Source organism: Mesoplodon densirostris, chromosome 3 (genome assembly GCF_025265405.1).
Source record: "Mesoplodon densirostris isolate mMesDen1 chromosome 3, mMesDen1 primary haplotype, whole genome shotgun sequence".
NCBI lineage: Eukaryota > Metazoa > Chordata > Mammalia > Artiodactyla > Ziphiidae > Mesoplodon > Mesoplodon densirostris.
In genome coordinates, this window is record NC_082663.1 from 134,938,032 (window position 1) to 134,943,744 (window position 5,713).

General features: G+C 36.7%; 1 pseudogene; it reads right to left on the minus strand.

The window, feature by feature from the left end:
• Positions 1-3,780: 3,780 nt before the first annotated feature.
• Positions 3,781-4,383, minus strand: LOC132485559 (signal peptidase complex subunit 3-like; annotated as a pseudogene).
• Positions 4,384-5,713: the final 1,330 nt, after the last annotated feature.

Here is a 5,713-nt window from a genome sequence, read left to right on the forward strand (position 1 = left end):
ATCTTTTCTGCTAGTCTTCAGTTTGTTCTCATAGATAGATGCTTTGTAAGTAGTTGTAATTTTGGTGTGTCTGTGGGAGGAGATGAGCTCAGGGTCTTCCTACTATGCCATCTTGGCCACTTCCCTCTAGAAACAATTTATTTTTGAGCAAAAAATTGCTATTGAAATAAAATGAAATTTAAAACTAAGTGATTGAGGTTAATAGCAGATCAGACATAGCTGATGAAAGAATTAATGTACTAGAAGATGGTCAGAGGAAGTTACCAATAGTGTAGAAAGAGAAAAAAGAGGTAGAAAATACAGAAGAGAAGTAAAAGACAGATACAGTGAGAAGGCTTAACCTATATTTAATTGGAGTGCCAGAAAAAAATGAAGTGAGAGAAAATAGGAGTGAGGAAAATAAAAGGGATAATATGGTGGTTTTCAAATATGTTCATATTCTTTGACTTTCCTCCCTTTACTAGATGAAGCTTAATTCACCTCTTCTTTGCATGTTGTCTATATTTAGTGAGTTGCTTTTAATTAGTAAAATGTGGTGTAAGTAATGCTGTGGGAACTTTAAAATGAAGTCATTAAAAGAGAAGCTTCTGCCTAGCTCTCTTTCTCCTGGATTGATTACTATGTAGGTAGTCATACACCGTGTCCTGGGGTCACTATGTTGTATGTAGAGGCCAATGTTAAGAGAACTGAGGCTTTCTGCCAACAGCCAGCACTAACTTACTAGACATGTGAATTAACCACTTTGGTAAGCCAGCTCTAGTAAGCCTTTAGTTGATTGCAGCTTCAGCTGATTTGTGAAAGCCATCTTATGAATGACCCTGATCCAGAACTGCTCAGCTAAGCCACTCTTGAATTCCCTCCTGCAGAAATTGTGAAACATAAATGTGTATTTTTTAGAAACCAGTGATTAGTGAATTTTATACATACTAATAGAAAACTAAGAGATAATAATTCAGAATTTCTAAGCACTGATAACCGATATCAACTAACAGATTCAAGATTTCCAAAAATTTTCAAGCAGGGTAAATAAAAGAACATATTGTAATAAACATGAAGAAATTCACAGAAAAAACAAATCTTCAGAGAAGCCAGGGAAAATAAATTACCTTCAAAGGGAGTGGATGCTAGGTTAGGGGTCAGCAAAATTTCTCTAAAAAGGGTCAAAAACTAATTGTTTGGGACTTCGAGGGCCACGTAGTTTTGTCACAACCACTCAGCTCTGCCATTAGTGTGAGGGAAGCCATAGGTGATATGTAATGAATGGTCTTAGCTATATTACAATAAAACTTTGTTAATGAAAACAGGGTATGGGCTGGATTTGTTTGTGGGGTATAGTTTGCCTGCCCTAGTGCTAGAGCGAAAGCCAAATTCTTGACAACAAAAAGGAAGCTAGAAAGCCAGTGGAATACTATCTTCAGTGTTACAAGGAAATATCTTCTATTTTTCAAGGTATTTAAAAAACATTAAAATATTTTCACACAATCAGTTACTAAATGAGTTTGCTACCATCAGGTCCTCACTAAAGTAAATTCTAAGGGAGAAACTTCAGAAGAAGGAAAGGGTCTCTGATGTAAAATTTGAGATACAAGAAGAAATAAACAATAAAGAGTAAAGATACAGGCACACCTTATTTTATTGGGCCTTACTATTAAGCTTAGCAGATATTGTGTTTTTATAAATTGAAGCTTTGTGGCAACCCTGCATTGAGCAAGTCTGTTCACACCATTTTTCCAACAGCGTTTGCTCACTTCATGTCTCTGTATCACATTTTGGTGATTCTTGAAATATTTTAAAGTTTTCATTGTTACATTTGTTTTGGTGATCTGTGCTCAGTGATCTTTGATGTTACAACTGCAACTCACTAAAGTCTCAGATGATGGTTAGCATTTTTTTTTTTTTTTTTTTGTGTGTGTGGTACGCGGGCTTCTCACTGCTGTGGCCTCTCCCGTTGCGGAGCACAGGCTCCGGATGCGCAGGCTCAGCGGCCATGGCGCACGGACCCAGCCGCTCCGCGGCATGTGGGATCTTCCCAGACCGGGGCACGAACCCGTGTCCCCTGCATCGGCAGGCGGACTCTCAACCACTGCGCCACCAGGGAAGCCCAGATGGTTAGCATTTTTTAGCAGTATTTGTTAATTAAGGTATATATATATTTTTAGATATGATGCTGTTACACACTCAGTAGACTACAATATAGTGTAAATATAACTCATATGCAGTGGGAAGCCAAAAAATTCATGTGAATTGGAATACTTGCTTTTTTGTGTTGATCTAGAACCACATCCACACTATCTCTGAATTATTCCTGTAATGAACTTTACAAAAGTAATAGTAACATATTGTGAAATTTAAAAAGCAAAGAATCAATTGCATAACAAATGCATATAAGTTAAAGTGGTAGTAAATAAGTTACCAAAATTGTCTGTAAAGAAGAATGAAGATTTTTTTGGTTTTTTTAATTTTTAAATTTTTTAAAGCTTTTATTTTATTTTTTAATACAGCAGGTTCTTATTAGTTATCTATTTTATACATATTAATGTATACATGTCAATCCCAATCTCCCAGTTCATCCCACCACCACCTCCACACTTCCCCCCACTTTCCCCCCTTGGTGTCCATACGTTTGTTCTCTACATCTGTGTCTCTATTTCTGCCTTGCAAACTAGTTCATCTGTACCATTTTTCTACATTCCACATATTTACGTTAATATATGATATTTGTTTTTCTCTTTCTGACTTACTTCACTCTGTATGACAGTCTCTAAATCCATCCACGTCTCTACAAATGACCCAATTTTGTTCCTTTTTATAGCTGAGTAATATTCCATTGTATATATGTACCACACCTTCTTTATCCATTCGTCTGTCGATGGGCATTTAGGTTGCTTCCATGACCTGGCTATTGTAAATAGTGCTGCAGTGAACACTGGAGTGTATGTCTCTTTTTGAAATATGGTTTTCTCTGGATATATGCCATTAGTGGGATTGCTGGGTCATATGGTAATTCTATCTTTAGTATTTTAAGGAACCTCCATACTGTTCTCCATAGTGGCTGTATCAATTTACATTCCCACCAGCAGTGCAAGGGGATTCTCTTTTCTCCACACCCTCTCTAGCATTTGTTGTTTGTAGATTTTCTGATGATGGCCATTCTGACTGGTGTGAGATGATACCTTATTGTAGTTAGTTTTTTTTTTTTTTTGGTTGACTTAAGAGACTTTAAAATGATTTAGAATGATTTACAGCATATAAAGAGGTATTTAGTCTTTAGTGGAGAAAGTTGCTAGTCACCTGTCAGAAAAACAAGCATTGTAGGCATTCCTAAGACAAACGGAATAAAATTCATCACTTTTCGCTATTTTGTAAACTAGGCTTCTCACCAACAACTGTATTCCAGTATTCAGACATACCCTAAAAGAGGTAATAGAGAATGTCTGCTTCTAAATCACATCCAGTATGAACTTGCATAAATGCAAGGCATAAATAGAGTTCTTATAACTCCACAGGCACCTGAAAGTTTTAACTACCCTTCATGCTCACTTCATATTCCATAAAGAATAATAGAAATACAGGGAATACTTCAAATATAAATATTTCACAAATCCTTCTCATGTGGCTGTCTTATTCTTATAATACTCCACTCTGATGGCCTTTGTTTGTTTTTGTTTGGAAAATTAAGTAGTACATTAACCTTTCTCTTCAAATATACCTTTTGATGTTCATTCTTACACCAAAAAAAAAAAAAAAGTAACAACCCAAAACAAATAAAGATGCAAGGTAAGAGATAAACAAGATACAATTCATTAGTTATAAAAATATGCTGTTTCAAATTCAGAATAATTTAATAACTCTTTTTTATTTCATATGTATCTGGAAATGGGACAGATACATGTCCTGATCCTGTCACAAGAGGTAGAATTCCAGCATTTGGTACAATGTTCCAAGATAGGGTTAAAGTGACATTCCTCTTTCCCTTAAGACCATTTCCATCGTCAAAGAAAAAATACTTTGTTTTCATATCTTTCAACAGCAGCTTTGGATTATCACCTCTCAGAACAATCTTGTCCCACAGAACAACCTGGTTCAGAGCATTATTTTTTGTTGAATATTCGGCTGATAAATAAAGAAACAACTGCTTAACATTCCAATCAAATATATTTTCTAGTAAGCAGTTATATCAAATGTAATGAATCCCAGATCACTTCTTTCTCTATGTCCAGTGAAGTCTTCTACATTTTTTAGCACGATCCTCGAGACGTGCAGCCGCACCGGGACGCTCCAGTCTTTGAAGTCAGTGGTGATGAAGCAGCCGAAGGTGAGCGCCGCCATCACGCTCAGCAAGAAGGTGAACAGTGAGTTCGCCTATGACAGCACCATGTTCATCGTGGCCGACGCCCTGAAACCCGCTCCCCACGCACACCCGGGACCCTGTTCTGGCCGCGGTCTACCTCCCTGCGAGTCATGCTGCCTGCGCTGTGCATTCCGGGGGGTCGGGCCCTTATTGTAGTTTTGATTTCCATTTCTCTAATGATTAGTGATGTGGAGCATCCTTTCAGGTGTTTGTTGGCCATCTGTATGTCTTCTTCGGAGAAATGTCTATTTAGGTCTTCTGCCCATTTTTTGATTGGGTTGTTTGCTTTTTTAATATTGTCCTGCATGAGCTGCCTATATATTTTGGAGATTAATCCTTCGTTAGTTGCTTCCTTTGCAAATATTTTGTCCCATTCTGAGGGTTGTCTTTTCGTCTTGTTTATAGTTTCCTTTGCTGTGAAAAAGCTTTTAAGTTTCATTAGGTCCCATTTGCTTACTTTTGTTTTTATTTCCATTTTGGTAGGAAGTGGGTCAAAAGGGATCTTCCTGTGATTTATGTCATAGAGTGTTCTGCCTATGTTTTCCTTTAAGAGTTTTATAGTGTCTGGCCTTACATTTAGGTCTTTATTCCATTTTGAGTTTATTTTTATGTATGGTGTTAGGAAGTGTTCTAATTTCATTTTTTACATGTGACTGTCCAGTTTTCCCAGGAGCACTTATTGAAGAGGCTGTCTTTTCTCCATTGTATATTCTTGCCTCCTTTGTCAAAGATAACATGACCATATGTGTGTGGTTTATCTCTGGGCTTCCTATAATGTTCCATTGATCTATATTTCTGTTTTTGTGCCAGTACCATACTGTCTTGATTACTGTAGCTTTGTAGTATAGTCTGAAGTCAGGGAGCCAGATTCTTCCAGCTCCATTTTTCTTTCTCAAGATTGCTTTGGCTATTTGGCGTCTTCTGTATTTCCATACAAATTGTGAAATTTTTTGTTCTAGTTCTGTGAAAAATTGCTATTGGTAGTTTGATAGGGATTGCATTGAATCTGTACATTGCTTTGGGTAGTATGGTCATTTTCACAATGTTGATTCTTCCAATCCAAGAACATGGTATATCTCTCCATGTGTTTGTATCATTTTTAATTTCTTTCATCAGTGTCTTATAATTTTCTGCATACAGGTCTTTTGTCTCCCTAGGTAGGTTTATTCCTAGGAATTTTATTCTTTTTGTTGCTTTGGTACATGGGAGTGTTTCCTTAATTTCTCTTTCAGATTTTTCATCATTAGTGTATAGGAATGCAAGAGATTTCTGTGCATTAATTTTGTATCCTGCTACTTTACCAAGTTGATTGATTAGCTCTAGTAGTTTTCTGGTAGCATTTTTAGGATTCTCTATGTATAG